Here is a 23843-nt window from a genome sequence, read left to right as displayed (position 1 = left end):
GCCCGCCAGGCTCCTTGGTCCACGGAATTTCCCAGGCTTGTGTTTCATAGAAAGTTGCTTTTTCCTTTCCATTATCTGCTTCACATTGAAGTTCAAACACTCTGCTCCAAGGGGTTAAATTTGTTGTGGATGTCAGCTGGCCACAGGATAACGTCTAAGATCCTTCAGGTTCCATGCCACATAAAGTTTAGAGGTAATTTATAAAAGTCCTTGCACTAGTATAAACAATCTCGGCGGCAGTGGCAGGGGGATATATTCGTCTTGACCTATTTTCATAGTTCATCACATCTTGAACATTTTTTAAAAATATTCATTAGTTTCAGTACTATTAATAGTACAATTTAGCAACTTCTGCTGACTTTAATTCTTCCTTACCCATTACTTCATTTGAAGGCTATTTTTTCCCCTACTTTCCACTATATTGTAAATTCCTCAAAGTCTAAAACAACTTTGCGTCATTCACTATAATATTCCTAGAATCTGGCATAGCACCTGCCATAGAATGCATAATACATATTGGATGAATGAATGATCCTTAAATACTATTAACAACAATATAATTTTAAGCAACACTCAGGGAAGATGCATTTAGAACGTTTTCAAGCAAAATGTGGGAAGTAAAAAGCAAAAATGTGTTACAATAAAAAGTATTAGAAAATACTATATTTAAAAGCACTCCAGATTGAGAATGTAAATACTTTCTCCACTGGTTTCAGACTCTATAACTGTAAAAACTCAATACTTTTTTAGAAAGCAATTTCTATTCTGCAGAGAAAAGGTACTATAAAATGCGTGCATTATCAAAGACCTCCAGAACCAGGAAAGCAATGGAAATTTGTTTTTGTTTTATTAAAGGTGACTAAAGGTTGCAATAAATTTTTAGAGAGACATTCTGAATAGAAGACAATGGCCAAAAATCTTATGCAGAAACTTTGCTCATAACAAGTCAATGTCTGGGAATATCTCTAGTTTTTTTTTTTTTTTTTTTTTACATTAGAACAACAGAAACAAAGGAACAATGGCTTCTGGAGATGAGAAGCAGAAGGTCCTCATCTAACACAGAGATACTGAGATTAAAAATAGTGGCCGAAGAGCGCAGGCCCCCAACATGCTGGCAGGAGAAGAGCCACTCCTTAGTCACTTGGATGAACTGTTCCATCAACACCAACATTTCCTTCCTGAGCACCTTTCACACACTCAGTACCAAGGTGAGGGTAATCCGAAATAAGTACAAATCTTTTCTTTTAATTGGAAGAGAACTCCTTTACAGCGTTGTGTTGGTTTCTACTGTACAACAATGTGAATCAGTCATGAGGACTGCTCCCTCTTGAGTCTCCCCACCCCATCCCACGCCTGTAGGTCATCACAGGGCACGAGGCTGGCTCCGTGTTACACACCAGCTTCTCACTAGCTATCGGTTTTGCACATGATAACATATACACGTCAATGCTACTCTCTCAATGTGTCCCCACCTCTCCTTCCCCTTCTTTATCTAGAAGTGCATTACCTATATCTGCGTCTCTATTCCTGCCCCTCAAATAGGCTCATCGTACCATTTTTCTATCCATATATGTGCATTTATATGTTTTTCTCTTTTCTTTTTCTTGACTGTATTTATTTACTGGCTGCGCTGGATCTTCCTTGCTGCGCAGGCTTTTCTCCAGTTACGGAGAGCGGGGGCTACTCTCTGTTTGAGGTGCACAGGCTTCTCACTGCGGTGGCGTCTCCCGTTGCAGAGCACAGGCTCTAAAGCACTTGGGCTTCAGCAGCTGCAGCACGAGGGCTCTCCAGCAAAGGCTCAACAGTGGCTTAGTTGCTCCTCGGCATGTGGGATCTTCCTGGACCAGGTATTGAACCTGTGTCTCTTGCACTGGCAGGCAGATTCTTTATCACTGAGCCACCAGGGAAGCTCTATTTTTCTCTTTTCTTAATGCTCTTTCTCAGAGAGAGAAAGCAGATACATGACAAACGATGTTAAATAATTCAAGATAATACACATGACGTGAAAGAAAGTCGGGCAGGTGTGCCATAGTTTATACAAAGGGAGATCTATGAATGTTGGAGAATGATGGGGGAAGGGGGACTCACAGAAGAAACAGAACTCCACCTAAGAGTGTGCGTGTGTGCGTGTGTGCATGTGTGCGTGTGTGTCTGCGTGTCTGTGTGTGTGTAGACATTGCACTCAGTGCAAAGGGAATGAAAAGCACGTGCCACCTATGTGCTAAGGCTAGTTGCACATCCATTTCCTCTAACCATCATAACCTCATGAGCATATAGCCACTTACTACATGAACAAACCAAGCCGGTGGCATGAGATGAATCCATTTGCATGGCTAGCAAGTCAAGAAGCCCAGACTGAAATTTATGGTTACCTGACGCCAAAGTTTCTCCCCTCCTCAACCTCGTATTACAAAGTCTCAAGATGACTGTGTAAGCTTTTCTGCAGATACTTTCGCTCACATGCGAGTTTTAAAAAATTAAAAGGAAACTTTCAACACATAATCCTATCAGCTCATGGTCATATAGCACCTACTCTATGCCAAACACTGTCGGAATTACAAGTATTCACACACAACATCCTTGCATCTCTCCTAGTAGGAAAGGAAACTGAAGCTCACAGAGGTAAACTAACTGTCCAAGGTCACTCTTCCAGTAAGCGACAGGGCCTTTATAAGCACATTCCACACCATTCCAATAAAGTGGTCAAATGAGCATCACCTCAATTACACAGAGAGGCTCTCTGAATAACCCCCGCAGGTCTCTGGCTTCTCCAGGGCCCCTGGGTCAGGGAGAACTGAGCAGGACGTGGGTCTCCCTGGCACAGCACGGTCTGGGCACTGGCTCAGGCTCTGTCACCACCCATCAGTTCTGCCACTTTGGGACTCAGCTCTGACACCTGTAAAAGGAAGAGTTTGTGACAGGGCTTCCCTGGTGGCTCAGTGGTTAAGAGTCTGCCTTGCAGCACAAGGGACACCAATTCGATCCCTGGTCCGAGAAGATCCCGCATGCTTCAGAGCAACGAAGCCCGTGGGCCGCAACTACTGAAGCCTGCCGCCGAGCGTCTGTGCCCCTCGACAAGACACGCCACCAAAACGAAGAGGAGCCCCCACTCTACGCAACTGGAGAAAGCCCACACACCGCGACAAAGACCCGGGACACCCAAAAGTAAACTAATTACTTAATTTTTTAAAAAAGAGCTTGTGATAAATGATACCAGAACTTCTAAACTTGTTTGTGGTTTAAATCAATCAGACTTGCTTAACACCCACACTCCTAACTGCCAAACATGCAGGGGGAAAGGAAAGGAAGGAAAGAAGGAAGGAAAAAGGAAAGAAATGTGGGCAGTGATCTGCTTGGTTGGTGTGCGTGTATGTGTGTGTGCATGCATGGGGAGAGGTGTGCGTGTGTGCTCACTCAGTTGCGTTAGTCCTGTCCGACTCTTTGTCACCCCAACAAAGACTAGCCCGCCAGGCTCCTCTGTCCATGGGATTTCCCAGGCAAGAACACTGGAGTGTGTTGCCATTTCCTTCTCCGGGGGATCTTCCCGACCCAGGGATCGAAGCTGCGTCTCCAGCTTTGGCAGGCGGATTCTTTACCACTGAATTAGTTGATGAATAAATATAAATTCATTATAACCTATACAAGCAAAATGTATTTATCCTGGTTCCAATCACCCCAAAGTTATTTTTCACTTTCCTAAGTTCTCTAAATTAGAATCACAAGCTGAAAGTATTCCCTGAAGTACCTAGAAAACTGGTTAAAATAAAGAGAACACAAACTTTTTGTCCCAGTTCAAGTGACCTCATAGAGATCAGTGCCAACATTTCCTTCTCCTTTGTTGAAACACAATTTTGTTTTTCTTTCCTGGAAGTGTTCTAAGCCTCTTGCCAGACACAGCTCTAGCAAATAGCAGATTTAATCCTGGTGTAACGCAGGAGAGGGCTTTGCAGACTCCTAGGGCAGCTGCTGGAGGTCCTCAAGACCCCGCCTGGAGCAGCTGGAGGCACGGCCCGCCCTGCTGCAGGAGACCAGCAACCTCTTACACACACCATCAATACATTTATAACCCCGCAGACCTTCCAGAAGATCAATCCCAGCAACAGCAGCTGTAGGAATACAAATCAGGCTCACAAGTGAAGAATGCTTAGTGAAGTTCCTAGCACACGTGGGTTCGCATTCCTTTAAACCAGGCACCAAATGATTAAAGAGTGGTAAGACCTGTCCTAATAACCTGGGTAACAACAGTGAGAGTTTGGATTAACATCAAACCAGACAGGGGAGGCAAGTGGGTTATCTAAGTATTTAGAGTTCAACACCCCGACGAGTTGAAGGTCCAATTTCATCCATAAGACCAGGATACATTCCAAAGGCCTTGTAACAACAGGTTCCGAGAACAAAAGTAAGAGTCAAATTCAGGACGAGGACTGCCCTCAGCAGCTGTGCAGTTTGTGTCCCTCACAACTTCAGGGAGCACACTGTACATAAACTACCTAATAAATATTGTCCCCTGGCATTGTGTACTGCAGTGGTCTGGCTCAGCACACTTCTAAAATAGCAACAAAGCCAGAAAGAGAGCAGCAGCAGCCACAAGCACCTTTGGTCAACAGAAAGTTTGCAAAGTACACTGGTTCTTGCTTTTTTTTACCTTTTATTTTGTACTGGGGTAGAGCCAAGTAACAAACAATGAGGTGACAGTTTCAGGTGAACAGTGAATGGACTTAGCCACACATACACATGTATCCATCCTCCCCAAACTCCCCTCCCACCCAGGCTGCCCCATAACATCCAGCAGACTTCCTGCACTACATAGCAGGATACTGTTGGCTCTCCATTTTAAACACAGGTGATGGCACCCCACTCCAGTACTCCTGCCTGGAAAGTCCCATGGACAGAGGAGCCTGGTGGGCTACAGTCCATGGGGTTGCGAAGAGTCGGACACGACTGAGCAACTTCACTTTCACTTTTCACTTTCGTGCACTGGAGAAGGAAATTGCAACCCACTCCAGCGTTATTGCCTGGAGAATCCCAGGGACGAGGGAGCCTGGTGGGCTGCCGTCTATGGGGTCGCAAGAGTCAGACACGACTGAAGCGACTTAGCAGCAGCAGCAGCAGCAGTGCAAAGTATACTGCTTCTTAACTTCACCTTAAGCAGACGGACCTCAGTGGGCAAATCTTAGCCCTTTTCACAGGATTCCTATGCAGACATAGGACTTACTTGACCTGTGGCTCCACATTCTACCATGAAAGGTTTCAGAATCCTTGGGAAATGACCCAAGGACAACGTCTGTTCCGTCTCTACGTGCCAGTTAATGAGGCTGAAGTCACCTCATGCAGTGGCTTCACTCCATGGTTTTGCCAGTTTCTCCTTCCTTAGACTCGGGAGCCACCCTTTGCAGCTGAACTGTAACCAAACCTTCAAGAAATAGGAGCATCTCCTCCTACTTGGTACATTCACCAGAGATGTCAGGGTGAAGTTAGTGTGCATTTCCCCAGTGGGCCAGATAGTCCAATCTTAGGAAATCCATCCAACTACGAGAAAGTCATCAGAACTTACGGAAAAGTCTAAACCACAGGGCACGGTATAAGAAAATTTATTATTTTTATGTTATCTGAAGAGGTTCAAACTAGGTTTTAGAATGTCCACTGAATTGATGCTAGTTGTTAAATCGCAACAAAGAAAGCCCACACCTGGCTCTTCTGTGTTGTATTGAAGGTGTATATATATATTCTTTATCAATACGCGCTATTTTACCTGCTAGTCTGTAAGACCTCTGACACCAGAAATTTTCTCATATCTCTCCACTGCACTTAGCACAGTGCTAGGAACACGTTAATAACAGTCAACAAGTGGGGCTTCCCTGGTGGCCCAGTGGTTAAGAGTCCACTTTGCAATGCAGGGGACACCAGTTCGCTCCCTGATCCTGGAAGATCCCACATGCAGCAGAGCAACTAAGCCCACGCGCCACAACTACTGAGCCTGCGCTTAGAACCCAGAAGCCGCGATTACTGAGCCGGCAAGCCTCGAGCCCACGCTCTGCAATGAGAGAAACCACTCAATGAGGAGCCCACGCACCGCAACTAGACAGTCGCCCCCCACTCACCACAACTAGAGAAAAGCTCACACAGCAATGAAGACCCAGCACAGTCAAAAATAAATTCAATTTCAAAAAATAAAATGAGTGTGTGCATGCATGCTAAGTCACTTCAGTTGTGTCTGATGCGTTGTGACCCTATGGTCCAGCAGCCCACCAGGCTCCTCTGTCCGTGGGATTCTCCAGGCAAGAACACTGGAGTGGGCTGCCATTCCTTCCAGGGGATGTTCCTGACCCAGGAATCAAACCTGAGTCTCCTGCACTGGCAGGCAGATTTTTTTTACCACTAGCACCACCCAGGAAGCCCTAATGAGTGCGTACTGGACACCAAACATGGATCTATTTAACATTCAATCCTCACAGCAATGCTATAAGGTAGGCAAAATTGTTATTCCCATCTTACAGAAGAAACTGAGGATCAGAGAGGTTAAGTAACTCGCCCAAGCCGCAGAGCTAGTATGTAGTAGAGCACGTCTGAATCCAGAAAGTCCGATGTCTGCATCTGTGGTCTTAGCCATCACACTGTTCTTTCTCCACATTCTACAGACTCAGTACACGCTGCTGGAATGTTAACATACATGTTATGTTATTATCGAGTGGTCCAAACCATTCTCTTCTCTCCTTTAAACCGTTACATTCTGATGGATCAAACATTCACTTTATGTCATTGAGGCCACTAGTTTCTTGGAAAATTCTATCTAAAATTCAATCCTTACACAATACTTCCTCAAAATTCCTTAACTGGAGTTCAAATTAATACACAAGGTACACTTTTACTACAGGGGCTTCCCCAGTGGCTTAGAAGTAAAGAATCTGCCTGCAATGCAGGAGCCACAGGAGACATGAGTTCAATTCCTGGGTCAGGAAGATCCCTTGGAAAAGGAAGGGCAATCCAGTCCAGTATTCTTGCCTGGAGTCCCCATGGACAGAAGAGTCTCGTGGGCTACAGTCCACAGGGTTGCAAAGAGTCAAACACAACTGAAGCGACTTAGCACACACGCACGCTCTTACTATAAAGAATCAATTCAAGGTCCCTGATAACATATATATATATATATTACATTCTGATGAGTGATGCTGATAATGAGGAGGCTATGTGTGGATAGGGAAGGGTATATTTGGGAAATCTCTGTAGCTCTCAATTTTACTGTAAATCTAAAACTCCTCTAAAAAAACTAAAATGTTTGGGGGGAAAAGAGTCAATCCAAAGATCTATATCCACACGTAGTCCCCAGCTCCAGGATTCCAACCCCTTCAAGCCTCCTAGACTGCTGAGCTCTTTCTGAACTACTGAACTCTCCACAGTCTTCTGAATCATTCTTGGAGCCTCTCCTCGTTTCTGCTTTATATCACTATTCCCATAAGCTCCTTGAAGACAGGAACAACATGCCACTGTTATGGTCTCCTCAGCACCCAGGATAGAAAATATATAGTAGAAAATATTGGGATGAAACACAGGAAATCAAAGCAACATCACAAATAAATGTGGAGATTCTTATCCCAGGACATTAAAAAAAAAAAAGAAAAAACTAACTGTACCACAATGGAGGGCAATATTTTTGCAGAAAGTACATCATAAGATCATTTCTGGCAACATTCAGAGTTAAACTATGTGTATTTTTAAAGAGTAGTTTAAGGCTTCTGTCATCTCAGCAAGAAATGTCTATTTATTGAGCCAAAAAAAAAGTTATGCTGCTTTAAAATTCTGCTGTTTCTTGCAGACAGATCAGTAGGGAGGCATGTAGTCCAACCCTTTAGGGTCTGAACATAATAATGCCTAGAAAATGCTATAAACCAACAGAGATTATTGTACTGCTTTGGGTTCATAAACTTTCCTCCCAGATACCATTAATGCTCAAAAGTGCAGATTCTTACTTCAACTTCTATTCTACCAACAATCTGTAGACTCCAGTTGTCCACATGACATTAAGACTACAACTTACATAAATACCAGCCTATATATGTATACTATATATTTTCAAACATGAAAAAAGAGATAAGAAGGAAGACTGTCATGAATTTTTATAAGACTTAAAATTTTTTGACATGTACACCCTGGTCTATTTATTTATGGCTATACTGGGTTTCCATTGCTGTGTGGGGGCTCTCTCTAGCTTTGGGAGCGGGGCTCTTTCCAGCTGCGGTGAACAGGCTTCTCACTGTGGTGGCTTCTCGTGTTGGGGAGCACAGGCTCGCGGGCTCTCAGGAGCTGCGGCTCTCAGCTCCAGAGCACAGGCTCAGTTGCTCCAACGTATATGGAATCTTTCCAGACCAGGGATCAAACCCATGTCCCCTGCACTGGCAGGTGGATTCTTACCCACTGTGCCACCAACGAAGTCCTTGTCAGGCATTTTTAAAAATCTCAATGGCCTGTGCAGAAATCTGAAAATAAGTATTGATTATTTTTATAAATTTTTTACCTGGTACTAAAGGAGAGTATCAGATACACTATTGCTGTTGTCTTGAATGTCATTCTATCGTAACCCTAATTCCCTAGTGGACAGAAACCCAAGAAACAATGAGGAACCAATCATATGTATCAAAAGAGAAACCACCCTTACCCCAGAAATGCTAAATACCAGCAATTCCACTCTCGGGTAAACACCCAAACAAAATGAAACCATATGGCCCCACAAAAATTCGTGCATAACCATTTATAGCAGCATTACTCATAACAACCAAAAAGTGGTAACAACCGAAGTCTCTAGCGACTGATGACTGAATAAACAAAAGGGGGAATATTACTCAACCGTACAAAGGAAAAAAGGATTTGCACAGACTTCAACAGGAGTCAGTCACAGAGACCACAGAGTGCGCTATATGATTCCACTTAGGTGAAATCTCTAGAATAAGGAAATTTATAGAGACGAAAAGTAGTTTTGCGGTTGTGAGGGGCTGGAGAGAAGAGACGAGAAGCAGTTTCTGCTAGCAGGTCAGGGTTTCACTTTAGAGTCATGAACCATTATAAAACTTCAATCCTGGGGAAGGAGACGGTGGGGCCCATGGGCAGCGCAGCATTGACAGTAGACACCACCGTGTGCACAGCAGCCAGCAGGAGGCAGCTGGGTGGCACAGGGAGCTCAGCCCCGTGCCTTCTGACGGCCTCGGGGGGCGTGAAGGGAGGCTCAGGAGGGAGGGCCTTCATGTATACATGCTGAGCGTGCACACACACACACGGCTGATGCATGTTCTCGTACAGAGGAAGCCGATATAATATTGTAAAGCAATTATCCTCCCATTAAACATGTTTTTAAAAAAGACATACAAAAAAAAACTTCAATCATAAGAAAACATCAGACAAACCCAAATTGAGTGACATCCTACAAAATAACTGATGCCGTGGTTTGAACTGAAATTAGATCCTGTGCTGACATAGAATGAGCAAGCCCCATGGAGCAGCTCGGTGACTTTGGCCATGGTACCCATGCTCCCTGGGCCTTGCCTTCCTCACAGTAGAACAGGAGCTCACAAGCTTGCTACAAATCATGAACAATACATACTCAGCAACGTCTCTAGCACAGAGTAAACAGATGCTCCACAAATTTTTATTTTTGTTGCTCTTATTAAGCATGTGAGGACGTTAAAATAAAACATGACTCACCAGAGCTGTGCTGTCCAGCACAGTAACCACTAGCCACGTGTGGTTCTTTAAATCGAAATTAATTAAAATTTAAAAACTCAGTTCCAGGAGACGCTTTTCACGTGCTTAATAGTCACAAAAGTCTAGTAACTACAGTAACAGCACCAACCCAGAAAAATATCAACTGATGAATTTCTGTAGCTCCAGAACACATTTACCATCACTGCACTAGAGACCTGAAGACGCTCCAATGCGTGATCACGTTAAATGTAAAAATAAACACACTTTACATTCAACTTTAAACTTTCACACTTAGCCGAAAACACTACAAGCATCAGCTACTAGAAGTTCTGTCAAGACAATGATAAGACAGAGGGGAAATTAAGGAATGTTCACAGAAAATACTTGCAAGACATATTTCAAACTAGAAGAAATAAAAACAAATCAAATTGCAACCAAAGTCCTTATCACAGTTACATTGTTTAGGCTGTTAAATAAGCACTGCCAAAGTGCAAAAGTCTGACAGTCTCCTATAATTACAAAATGAGAAGGAGGAGGAATTAAGTCAGTGAGCAACAGCAATCTCTGAATGCTTGTGACACAAATTTCTCATTCATAAATTACATTTTTATAGAAAATATTTTAAAATATCTATTTCTCTGCAGCTGTTTCCAGTTCATGCGCTTTATCAACTGATGTCAACAAAAGGAGGCTTAAGTCTCCAAGAGATGCTGTGTCATATTTTTAAATACAAAAGTATTTTAAAGTGCTTTAAAAACATGGGCTCATCCACCTTATAATATCCCCAGGCAGCAGAGAGGCTTGGTACTCCTGAAAACACAAAAAATTGAGGTAATTTCCATTCAGAGTTTGGTGAGTCAAGGTGGGAATTTCTATGTTCTGGCTCAGCACCCAAATAACCCTGAACCAGAAGCTCTCAACAGACCACTAGAGACTCTAAGGGCATGAGTCAAAGTCTCTAAAGAAAGGCTGGCAGATTCCCAGCCATTTTCTAGGAAACAAAAAATAGATCCAATTTATAGATACAAAAATCTTGTTTATGATTTCTATTAACAATTGTAAAAAATGACCAAGCCATCCCTCAGTGTTTCTCACTTTTATCATCACACTAGATGCTCTGAGCGACATGGAGAATCCACAGACTGGAACGGTTCCATGAAACAGGCAAAATCAGACCAAGAAGCTCAGTCTGCTAGTGATCTTCAGAAACAGGGAGGAAAAGCACCTGTCCACTTTAGATTAAGGAAAATTCTGAGCCACTGCATATGACACCCTTAAGTTCAGATTTCCAGGTGGCCCAGTGGTAAGGGATCTACCTGTCAATGCAGGAGAGGCAAGAGATGAAGGTTCAATCCCTGGATCCAGAAGATCCCTGGAGCAGGAAATAGCAACCCACCCCAGTATTCTTGCCTGGGAAATTCCATGGACAGAGGAGCCTAGAGGGCTACAGTCCACTGGGTCACAAAGAGTCAGACACAACTGAGCGATCGAGCACACACACACCAAAATGATCAAGAGTACCAATTTATGATGAAATATTGAGTAATAATTAAAATCTCTCCCACTGCAACTCAAATGCTCTCACATTCAAAATACATTACCCTTCTAAAGGAATTAAATGGGAGTCCTCAGAAGAAAAGGGTTGAGTGTTTGGCTCTGCTGGCCTTATTCCAGCTAGAATACACCCAGTAATTATGCCTGGAAGTTGCAAGGCACTTTTCCCTGGGGAGCTTTAAGTGCTTTAAAAACATGGGCCAATCCACCTTTATAATATCCCTAGGCAGCAGCAGAAAGAAGCTTGGTATGCTCAAAAGCACACAAAAAAAGTTGAAGTGATTTTTATGAAGTTATACCACTCAGAGTTAGGTGATTCGAGATGGGAATTTATAGATTCTGGCTCAGCACCCACATACCCTGAACCAGAAGATTTAAACCGACCACTAGAAACTCTTAGGGGTGTTTCAGCCTGCGTTAAACCCTCTGAGGAAAGGTTGGCAAATTCCCAGGATGTCAGCCCCTTTGGCAGAATTATTAGTGGCCACAGGAAGTCTCGAAAGAATGGCTCTTTGCTTACTCAAAAGAAAGGGAAAGCCGCATTAACATCCCAAAGATGTGTTCATACGTCAAGCATGTATTTGTAACGTGTTTACTTTCCTCAGTTTGAAATAAAAGTCATCTGGTAAATTGCTCATATAAAATTATAAAACAGATTTTATACTTGATTTATGATGTCAGATATTCAGTTTGTATTTCACCTCTAATTCTCAGGTCATGTATTAGCATGTGATTAATTAAGCCATTAATTAAGCCTTGGTATGTCTGGCAAAGAAGCAACTATCTGCCTTTGTCTCTGACTAGTCAAAGAAACCCCTCTTCAGGATTAGAGTCTGGACTCTACATCTGAGTAGGCAGTATACTTCCTTTTCCTGTGTTACCTTTTAATGTTATGTCTTTGCCTTAGTGCTTGTTTAATATCGAAATCATTATAATAGGGTGAGAACCAAACATTAACAGAGAAAAAATTACATTTCTCCTGGTTGTTAAGAAAAGATTTATGTTCCCAAACTCCACCTACATCTTAAATCCTGGGACACTAGTCCAAAACTTAGGTCCACACAAAAACCCACGCCCAAATGTTTACAACAGCTTTCATCATAGTTGCCAAAATATGGATGCAACCAAGATGTCTTTCAATAGGTGAACGGTTAAAAAACTGTGGTACATCCAGACAACGGAATGTCATTCAGTGATAAAAAGAAATGAGCTGCCAAGCCATAAGATATGGAGGAACCTTAAATGCATACTGCTTAGTGAAGGAAAGCTCTCTAGAAAGGCTCCATGCTGTATGATTCCAACTCCGTGACATTCTGAAGAAAGCAGAACTATGGAGACAGCAAAAAGATCAGTGGCTGCTAGGGGTTCGGGAAAGAGGAGAAAGGATGAAGGGGAGGAACCAGGAGATCTTCAGGGCAGGGAAACCATTGGGTATGACGCTGCACAGTGAATACACGTCATCAGACATTTGTCCAAACCCACCAAACTGTAAACACAGTGAAGCCTAATGTAGACGATGGACTTTAGCTAATAATAATCAGTTAATATTGGCTCATCAATTGTAATAAATGTATCACACAAATCCAAGATGTTAGGAGCAAGGGAAATTAAAGTGAGAAATGATATGAGAACTATTTTCTGTAAACTTAACATTGCTCCAATAAAATAGTCTATTAAGTTAAAAAAACAGAAGCCTGATAGATTTTCCCAAACTCCATATGCAGCTTAAACCCAGGGACACAAGTAAAGAATTTTATTTGATTGACAACTTTTCTGGTGAACTTGGCCTTTTTGTAAATATGATGAGTTCTAAAAACCACACTACCGGCTACTTTTTAAAAAAACTATAGTCTCCTCTTTGTTGTCAATTTTCAAAATTCTGGGCAGGAGACAAAGCTAATGTACAGGTAGACAGAATCAGTAAGCAGCTTTTACACTGCTGGCCACGTTTCACCTGAGTTACCAACTCACTTCCTGTGCTAGATGGTCCTTCAGTCACGCTGCTTCTCAAGCCCATTACCACTTTCCTTTTCATTACTATTATTATGAACATTTTAACCTGCACTGTAAGTTCCTGGAGGCTTCCCAAGTGGCAGAGTGCTAAAGAATCTGTCTGCCGATGCAAGAGACACAAGAGGCATGGGTTCGATCCCGCGTCAAGATCGGGAGGAGGAGACCTGGGGGAGGAAATGGCAGCCCACTCCAGCTCTTGCCTGGGAAATCCCTTGGACAGAGGAGCCCGGCGGGCTACAGTCTATGGGGTCGCAAAGAGTCAGACACGACATAGTGACTGAGCACACACGTTAGTTCCCCTAAGGCAGGGGCTGTGCCTTAGCTATCTCTTACCCTCAATACTGAACATACTGAGAAAAGATGGAAGGCAGAAGGCATGGGGAAAGGAAAGGACACTTTACAAATATTTGCTCATTATCAGTCTCAACCAGAAACACACAATACACTCAAACTGGGTATCATACATTCAAACTGAGTTTGCTCAAAAGACCACTTTTAAAGGCAGGGCAGGGCTCTTGCTATGTTACTCACTCTGGACTGGAAAGGTCAAGGGGTGAAAGCGATTCCTGGAATTGACAGAGAGACAGAGAGAGGAGGGAAGCACGAAGCCGTGAGGGTAAAAGTATGGAGCCAACAGGCCGGGACCCAGTAGAAAAAAGCTGAAGGAATAAACACCCGTTACTCTTGACCTGCCCTCGGAGCTCCTATTTCTTCCCATTGGTGGAATCAGTCTGGAAGCAGAGGGCAAGCATTCACTGGTGTAACCCACACAGGTCGGCCACCCAAGGCACAGAGCAGGATGGGCAGGATGAAGACTGCATCCAGGGGAGCAAATGGAAGACACCCAGCACATCTCAAAACACACATGCCCACCAGCATGCCCCAAGCACTCCCAACCTCCCCTTCTGCTTATGAGAGTCTGTAGACTCAAACCAACCTAGCCTTCAACTCCTAATTCCTGTCACTTCATTGATGAGTATCCTTGGGCAAATGACTTAATCGCGAAGCCTCAGATTCACCACCTGCAAAACAGAACTAGCTAGAGGGACTGCTTGAGAACTGCAAGGATTAAATGAGAACAGAGTGCTTAGTGGCTGTGAACAGGAAGTGACATTATTACACGCCCCACAGCACACACTTAAGGACAGTTTTTAGCACATAATCTTACACTTATTTCTGTCCCTTAATGTTTAATGTTTAATGTATAAGTTCTGTCTCTCCAGGTACACTGTACAGTCTTTCAAGACAGGCAAGAGTTGGGACATTTTATTTCTTTGCTATCCCCCAATGCACCTACCTGATATAGTGAGCTGAGTAAACAGGGCAACAAAATAAATATTTACTGAAGAAACACATAACCCCTCCAATAAAAAGAGGAAGGCTTAATTAATTTATTAACCTGCAGAACAGAAGCATCACTAATGAAATCACTAGACGTTTCCTCTGGCCTATAAAGTACTCACTTGATTCATAAGTTGATATCTCTTTTCAAGCAAATTTTAATATGTACAAACTTGGCATCATTCCAGTTGGGGATAATAAGAAAAAGAGGGAACTAGAGTTGGGAATAGAAAAGGATATAAAGCAGATGGCAGAGTAGGAGTAAAAGTCTTGGGAAAAATGAAAGAAGATGAGGAAAGATAAGGGTGGATCCCCCATGCCCACTGGTGGGCAGTGTCTTCGAGGAAGGAGCCAGTAAATGTGTGCTGTGTAGATGCAATGTGCTCAGTCACTCAGTCTGACTCTCTGCAACCCATGGACCGTAGCCCTCCAGGCTCCTCTGTCTATAGGATTTTTCAGGCAAGAATACTGGAGTGGGTCACCATGCCCTCCTCCAGGGGATCTTCCCTGGAGGGAAGACCAGGGATGAAACCCACGTCTCCTGTGTCTCCTGCATTGGCAGGAGGATACCCACTGAGTCACCAGGGAAGCTCAAGAAGTGGGGAGAAAAACAGCAGATGCTCAGGCAAGACCTGGTAAAGCCAAGGCTATTCAGTGGATGCTCTTTTGTATTGGGAGAGAAAGAGGAAAATACTGGGGTTGAATAGATTAAACAAAACCACTCAGGCATCCCAGATAATCTGCATCTCTAAGACCACTATGGAAACAATGAAGCAGGATCCCAGAGGTCTGCCCATGTGCGCAGACCCATAAAACGAAGTCAAGAATTGTAAGTGCTAAAATACAGAACACTAAACATCTGGACTAAGAACCACATGAGGCAAACCAATGCCTCTCAGCTCTGACCTTGCGAGAGAGAAAATAACTTCAAAGAGATGACAATTGTGAGGGATGACATACCTAGAAACTTGAGTAACTTTCAGTCAGTGGGAATGCTATGTATTTTCAATGGCAGAGATTTAATAGAAGAAATCAGTTATGTAGGTATTAAAAGACTAGAAAAGTAAAAAGGGGACACAGAGATAACCTTGATATCCATCACTGCAAGAAGCAGCCTTAACCTTAGGGCTCAAGAAACAAAAGGGAAGAGGTGGGGTAACCAGAACCTAGCTTCGCAAGGGAGGGACTAGTAATAGGACTCAAAGCAGGCTGGGGAGGGACTTCCCTGGTGGTCCAGTGGTTGAGAATCCACCTGTCGATGCAGGAGACAGGGTTCAATCCCTGGGCCAGGAAGATCCCACATGCCTTGGAGCAACTAAGCCCATGCACCACAACTACCGAAGCCCCGGCTCTAGAGCCTGTGCTCAGCAACGAGAAGCCCACGCTGCAACTAGAGAGAGTCCTGGAGAGGCAGCGAAGACCCAGCAGAGTCAAAAATAATAAATAAAAAACGAAAGAAGCAGGGTGGGGAGAACAGGACACACACAGGATAACTGATACTCCGAACCTGGCTGGGACCACAGTAAAGGGATGCCAAAAATTCCTAAAGAAACTACAGACTAGAGCTATCGCTGGCCACAGGAGAAACGTGGACGGGAGCTGAAAACAGCCAAGTCCCTTCTCCCCCTTGCTCCTACGTTTCAATCTTCCACCAGAGCTCCGCCTGCCAGAAACCAACAGAAACTGAGATGTGAGGGGATCTGGGAGATGGATTTCTCAGAGTTCCAGCCCCAGCCTCACAAAACAAAGCAGAAAATGGTGGGCTTGAGGCTGAGACCACAAGTGAAGAGCCAGCACAGTGGGATATCCACATGTTCCCTATTAGGTTTCAGGGTCTTCAATGGAAAACTCTTTAATATTGGTTTTCCAGGAACCCAACCCTGATTTTTTTATTTTTTTGAGAAACACTGACTGTCATGAAGCTTTTCTGATTAAAAATCAGTTGGAATACTTCACTAAAACTCCTTTTTCCCCCTCTCAGGATTATAAATATTCCTATTTATTTGGGACAGAAATTTCGTAAGATAGAGCATAAAGAATGATTGTTATAATGGAGAACACTAGCCAAATACTACCAACTTCTCCTCCAACAAAGGAAAATTCTTAATAGACTTCTAGCATTTCCAAAATCTGTTTAAATAAGTATCCCCTAATTCTCCTACCCAAAAAGTTGGCCTCTGCACTGGGATGAGGGGTGTGTGTGTGTGTGTGTGTGTGTGTGTGTGTGTGTGTATGGGGGAGGGGGGCTCTGAGAAGGAGTGTATTTTGTTCTCCAGGTAAGAGAAATACAGATCTTTGGGGGCCAGAAGGTGAACAGTCAGTCTCCAAGAAAGCCCCCAGTGAACCGTGTCTCCTAGAATGCACACCCTCGTATGGTCCCTTCCCATACTGAATAGGACTGACCAGTGGAACTGCAATACAAGAGTATTGCAGGGACAGCCATGCATGACTTCCAAGTCAGAAAAGACATCATGGCTTCCATTTTGCTTTCTTTCTGATTACTTACTGTGGGAGAAGCCAGATGCTGGAATGCAAGGACCTTCACTGTAGCTCTGTAGGGATGTTTATGTGGCAAGGAACTGAGGCCTTCTACATGAGCCACGTACAAGCACACCCTCCAGCCAGTCGCGCCTTCAGATGACTACAGCCCCAACGTCCCGAATACAACCTCTGAGACACCCAGAGTCAGTGCCACCCAGCAGACTTTGATTCCCAATTCCTGACCCTCAGAAACTCTCTGAGATAACAGATTTTTATTACTGTTCTAAGGCATTAAGATCAGAGGTAACTTATTATGGAGCAGTAGCTAATTAACATACCCTTAAAGAGCCCTGATGCTGCTGCTGCTAAGTCACTTCAGTCGTGTCCGACTCTGTGTGACCCCATAGACGGCAGCCCACCAGGCTCCCCCGTCCCTGGGATTTGAGCCCTACTTGGTCATATTCTTTAGTCAAGTGGACAAGATTTGCTTCATAGGCATTGCTCCCAGTCTCCTGATTGGGACTGAAAGAATCTTCCAGTTTCATTAAGATGGTTTATTTAAAGAGTCCAGCTGCTCCCACCCTCTCTGTCTATTCCACTACTCTTTTAAGATATCTTGAATTTTCTGTCAACTAAGCCAACAGAGGAATTAGATGCCCATGAGGTTTTAAGCCCCTTTAATACTGGAAGTATTCAAGCAGATGATCAAAGGTTATAAAGTACTTCCTATACCAACTGGAAGGTGGGACCAGATGGCCCATAAGGTTTCTAATCACACTAAGAAGTTTCTAAGACGCAAGTCTCTGGGTGTGCTCCCCAAAAAACTGTGATGTAATTCTCATCAGTTACAACAAAGTATTGAAAGAGGCCTGGAGTTCACAGGGAAATAAAGAATTAAAATGGCTTATAAGCCATTATAAACTTAAAAAGATGCTCAGCCTATTAGTAACTAATGCAAAAATAACAGAACTAGTCAAACATTAATTTACATGTGCCTGGTTGGAAAATCTTCCAGTTCCAGAAAAGACATTAGGGCAAAGGGTAGAAAAATAGACATGGGGAGCTGCTACTGCTGCTGCTGCTGCTGAGTCGCTTTAGTCGTGTCCGACTCTGTGCGACCCCATAGATGGCAGGCCACAGGCTCCTCTGTCCCTGGGATTCTCCAGGCAAGAACACTGGAGTGGGTTGCCATTTCCTTCTCCAATGCATGAAAGTGAAGTTGCTCAGTCATGCCCGACTCTTAGCGACCCCATGGACTGCAGCCTACCAGGCTCCTCCGTCCATGGGATTTTCCAGGCAAGAGTACTGAAGTGGGTTGCCATTGCATGGGGAGGGGGGTAGGTAAATCGATGAATGTTCTTCAAAAAGTAATTCAGGCAATGTATATTAAAATTTTAACTTCTCATAGCATGTGTGGAGCTTCCCAGGTGGCATAGTGGTAAAAAATCTGCCTGCCAATGCAGGAGATGGGGGTTCAACCCCTGGGACGGGAAGATTCCCTGGAGAAGGAAATGGCAACTCACTCCAGTATTCTTGCCTTGTCTGGGAAATCCCATGGACAGACTACAGTCTAGGGGGTCACAAGAGTCCAGACACAACTTAGCAAGTGAAAACCAATAGCCATGTGACTCTGCACTTTCCATTGTGAACAAAATTATCCATTCTCCTGTTTGTAAGGACAAAATCCTAAAGTGAAAGAAAGTGAAAGTGAGGTCGCTCAGTCGTGTCCGACTCTTTGCGACCCCATGGACTGTAGCCTATCAGGCTCCTCCGTCCATGGAATTTTCCAGGCAAGCGTGCTGGAGTGGATTGCCATTTCCTTCTCCAGGGGATCTTTCCAACCCAGGAATCGAACTCAGGTCTCCCGCATTGCAGGCAGATGCTTTACCATCTGAGCCACCAGGGAAAGGCAAAATCCTGTTTGTAAGGACAAAATCCTATAAAAGATCTAAATATTTACCAATTTTAAAAGGGGGTAAATAAATTTCATTGCAACTATATAATGAACAGCATACAATCTATGAACAGAATGAGCTATATCTATATACAACTGATAGGAAACACTGTCAAGGTATACTGTTAGAAAGAAAAACAAGATATGTCTTAATATAAGAGGGAGGAAGACCCAAGCACAGAAAACGCCTGGGAGGAGTTTTTAAAATGCCATTCCCACTTGCCACTAGGAAGGGATACTAATTACTTGGGAGGAGGAAATCTTTTTGCTATATGCTCATTTGTACATGCACACACTCTAATTTTTTTAAAGTGTGTGTGTGGGCAGGGGGGAAGCTTAATGCAGAAAAAAGAACAAAAGAAAAAATAAAGAGTTAAGTTACAGCTACTTTCCAAGTAATTTAAAACACAGTCCATCCAAGTAGCCGGAGTCTGGCTTTGAGTTTAAGACACTCACATGTACATTCAACTGTTAAAAATCACCTCTGAGAGAAAAAAAGGTCCTTCACACCATCAGCATGCCTCTCACTAACTGCAGAACCAGAGCTCTCTGGCCATCTTAATGCAAACCACTAACTCAAAGACGGGAGGGCTCCACAAGGCGATCATCTTCCTGCCCTAAGCATCACAAATCATGAAATGTGATAGAGCTGCCTTAATGTGAATGTTAGGCAAAGAGCGGCAAGGTTAAAGAAATACAAAGGAGTCAGCATTCACGGTCCTAACTGGTCCAGAGCACACAGCTGTTGTCAAAAAGCTGGCTGCCCCTGCCGACAGCCTCCCCCCATAAATGCCAGCCTCATGTGATCCTCCTCTCTGTTGGCCAAACCCTTCCTGAGACTAAGTGAGCACTTCCCAGATCAGTGATCTTCTTTGAAAAGAAGTCTAGTAAGTGGTGGTTAATTATTCTCAGGGTGTGTGACACAGAAGGGAAACTGCATTCAGAAGGAACATTCTTTTGAGGGGAAGAGACAGGGTGTTTGGGATTGACATGGACACTTTGCTATCCTTAAAACGGATAACCAACAAGGTCCTACTGTATAGAACAGGGAACTCTGCTCGATATTATGCGGCAGCCTGGATGGGAGGGGAGTTTGGGGAATAATGGATACATGTGTATGTATGCCTGAGTCCTTTTGTTGTTCACCTGAAATTATTACAACATTGTTAATCAGTTATACTCCAATATAAAACAAAAACAAAAAAAAAATAAAATTGGACTGCGAAGAAAACAAAAGAACATTTCTTCTCTTTGGTCCAATATGTTAAAGATGAGAACTTTTGTGTCTTAAAATGGGCTTTATTTGCTCACAGGTGAGGTACTTTTGTTCATCTCACAACAAATAAATTGTAACTATCTAAAAACATTCACTTAAATTTTATCAATTATCTTATGACCTAAGTTGGACCAAAAAGAAGGCTGAGGGCCAAAGAATTAATGCTCTTGAATTGTGATGCTGGAGAAGTCTTGAGGGTCCCTTGGACACCAAGAAGATCAAGTTAGTCAATCCTACAGGAAATCAGCTCTGAATATTCACTGGAAGGACTAATGCTGAAGCTGAAGCTGAAGCTCCAATTCTTGGCCACCTGATGAGAAGAGCCGGGAAAGACCCTGATGATGGGAAAGACTGAGGGCAGGAGGAGAAGGGGGCAACAGAGGATGAGATGGTTGGATGGCATCACTGACCCAATGGAGATGAGTTCTAGCAAACTCTGGGAGCTAGCAAAGGGCAGGGAAGCCTGGTGTGCTGCAGTCCATGGGGTCAAAAGCGGCAGGACATGACTTAGTGACCAAACAACAACACATCATAAAGGCCCCACCTCCAAATACAGTCATGTTGGAGGAAAAGTTTTGGCACAGAAATTAAGGGAGGACACAATCAGCGGGGAGCAAGCCCCCTTTCACGTGGTTTCGATCCTCTCACGCGTGAGTATCTGCTGTATTGCTGGAAGACTAAAAACCTCAGGCTGTCGAGATGTGAATAAGTTTGTCCCTTTCCTGCTGCTACAGACCCAAAGAGGATACGGTTGTTGGTTTGGCTGTCTGAGTCAAACACATAAAGCCACTCAACCTAGAGAAGATGTAGTAAAAAAAGAGAGAGAGACACTGTCTCCTGGCTCGCTAACTCAGCAAGAATGCAAGGCCGTTTACCATCAAGGAGTTAAGACCTGCAAAGAGTTGAGTGTGGGAATAGTGGGCTCCACATACATTTTACAACCCTTCTCACCACTTAGTGGGGAAACCACTTTCAGAAACAAGATTTTGCTGCTGCTGTTTCAGCCAAATCTGTAATTTTATGAATCAAAACAAGTCATCATAATTCTATGTGATGAGAAAGTAAAACTGAAAAGTAACTAAAATCAAAAGTCAAAGAACAGACTAAAACAGAATGTCTGTCTTAAACGTGACAATAATTAATACTAATATTAGCATCCGAACGGAATGGAGGTATGTTAATGACAAAAACAACTGCATGTACTCGTGAATAAACAGAAAACACCAAGGACCTAACAGTTCTTCATCCTGAGGGAACCTCTGGGAACTCCTTGCCCACAACACAGGGTTTGGTGGCTGTCTATAATTCACACTCTCTCTGCCCCTCATCGTTCCTCCCTTCAGGCAAAGACAACGGCACATATTCAAGCTGCACATATACATAACCTCGCTCCTATGCTGGCCACATTCCCCAGGTTCCTCCTTAAACACCTTCTTATACTTTAAGTGAAGCGCTCATTGTACCTACTATAACTAATTATTTTCCCATGAGAAATAGAATTTTTTGAGTGCACAAGCTAAATAAGCCTTTCTCATCTTTGCGTATACCCAGCAACTGGCACAAGTCTTGACTCCAGGTGGAAGCGTTAGCTGCTTCGGTCGTGTCTGACTCTTCGAGCCCCCATGCACTGTAGCCCACCAGGCTCCTCTGTCTGTGGGATTCTCCAGGCAAGAATACTGGAGTGGGTAGCCATTCTCTCCTCCAAGGGATCTTCCCAACCCAGGGATCGAACCCAGGTCTCCAGCACTGCAGGCAGATTCTTAACCACCAGAGCCTCTGGGGTGTTCAGTAAACACTCTTGAATAAATAAAAAAGTCCATCATTCATGAGGTAATCAAAAGAAACAAACATTTAAAAACAATTTGTTTAGTCAAAGAAATACAATTTAAAGAAACTTTAAATTGTCCCTTAATTGGTAGGGGACACTATACTTAACAAAATAGCAAAATTGTATTTTAAATGTTCAAAAAATTCTTCAACCCTTCAGAAAAATAACATGGCACTACCTATTTAAAGTCTCAGCAATCCATTCATTCCTGAGAGTCAGCTAGAATTTTATCCAAAGAAAATAACAGAAGAAAAAAAAAAAGCTTGTCTGGAAAGTTTCATTATTTAAAATATCAAAATATGAGAAAATCCTTATATAGGAAGAGAGTAAGCAAAGCAGTCTGCATCAATTCAATGAAATATTATGCAACAAAAAACTGATAATTTATGACTGCAGAAATATGGCACTTTTTTTTTCCAGTGTTTAAAGTTACATCTGGAACAATTTACCTTAAGTTTATTTAAAGGATCCAAAGTATGTCATTTCTGGCATATTCCAACCACTGACATTTTAAAAACAGAACTATTACATTATTGTTAAGGAACTCTATTGAGGTACAGTTCACATGCCATACAATTTACTCATTTAAAGTATACAACTCTATGGCTTTTAGTACATTCACAAAGTGGAACAAACATGCACACTATGAATTTGAGAACACTGTCCCTGCCCCAACAAGAAACCCCACACTCCCTGGTTGTCAGTCCCTGACCATCTCACCATCCTCCTAACCAAGTCCCAGGCAGCCATCCATCTACTTTCCACATCCACAGATGTGCCTACTTTGGAGATTTTGTATAAGTGGGATCATACACTATGCAGTCCTTTGTGACTGGCTTATTTCTTTCAGCATCACGTTGTCAAAGCACATTCATGGCAGCATCTATCAATACTGCTTTTTATTCACAAATAACATTCCATTGCACAGATAGAGCACTTATCACTCATTAGTTGACGGACATTTGGATTGTTCTCATTTCCTAGCTATTATGAACACTGGTATAAGTCTGTATGGGCTTGTTTTCATTTCTCCTGGATACACACTAAGGAGTGGATTTACTAGATTATATCGTAACTGTATGTTTAACAATTTGAGGAACTACAGACAGCTTTCAAAAGCAGCTGAATTACACACATCTGTGACAGCACTTGTAATTATGTCCTTTTTATTCTAGTCATCCGAGTAGGTGTAAGGTGGCATCTCATTGTGGTTTGACTTGCAAATCTCTGATAAGTAATGACGCTGAGCATCTTTTTTTATGTTTATTGACCATTTGTATAACTTCCTTGAAGAAACATCTATTCACATCCTTTGACAATTCTCAATAGGATTATTTGTCTTTTTATAACTGAATTGTAACAGTTCTTTATATATTCTGGCTACTCACCCCTTATCAGATATACGACATGCAAAAATTTTCTCCCATTCTGTGGGCTGTCTTTTCACTTTCTTAACACTATTCTTTTAAATGTGTCCAGAGAAGCCTAAATATCATGGAGATTTCATTCCCACCATAGTCCATATAAAACAGACATAAACAAAGGCCAGGAAATGGACATCATGCCCTTTGCTCTTTGAAACATTTCATTCCTCTTCTCCCTCAGAAGTTCATGCTAATGTATTTATGCTTGATAGTCTTCCGATTTATTAATACTCTATTGTACTTCTGTGTAACAGCTTCATACATACTTAAAAGTTAAAT

General features: G+C 43.0%; 1 protein-coding gene across 10 annotated transcripts in view; it reads right to left on the bottom strand.

The window, feature by feature from the left end:
- CDK14 (cyclin dependent kinase 14) overlaps nucleotides 1-23843 on the bottom strand; it is a 678396-nt gene that overhangs the window by 612255 nt on the left and 42298 nt on the right. The window lies entirely within an intron of this gene.

Source organism: Bos taurus, chromosome 4, assembly GCF_002263795.3.
Source record: "Bos taurus isolate L1 Dominette 01449 registration number 42190680 breed Hereford chromosome 4, ARS-UCD2.0, whole genome shotgun sequence".
Classification (NCBI taxonomy): Eukaryota; Metazoa; Chordata; class Mammalia; order Artiodactyla; family Bovidae; genus Bos; species Bos taurus.
The sequence above is the reverse complement of the archived record's forward strand: the minus strand, read 5'-3'. Positions and strand labels throughout refer to the sequence as shown.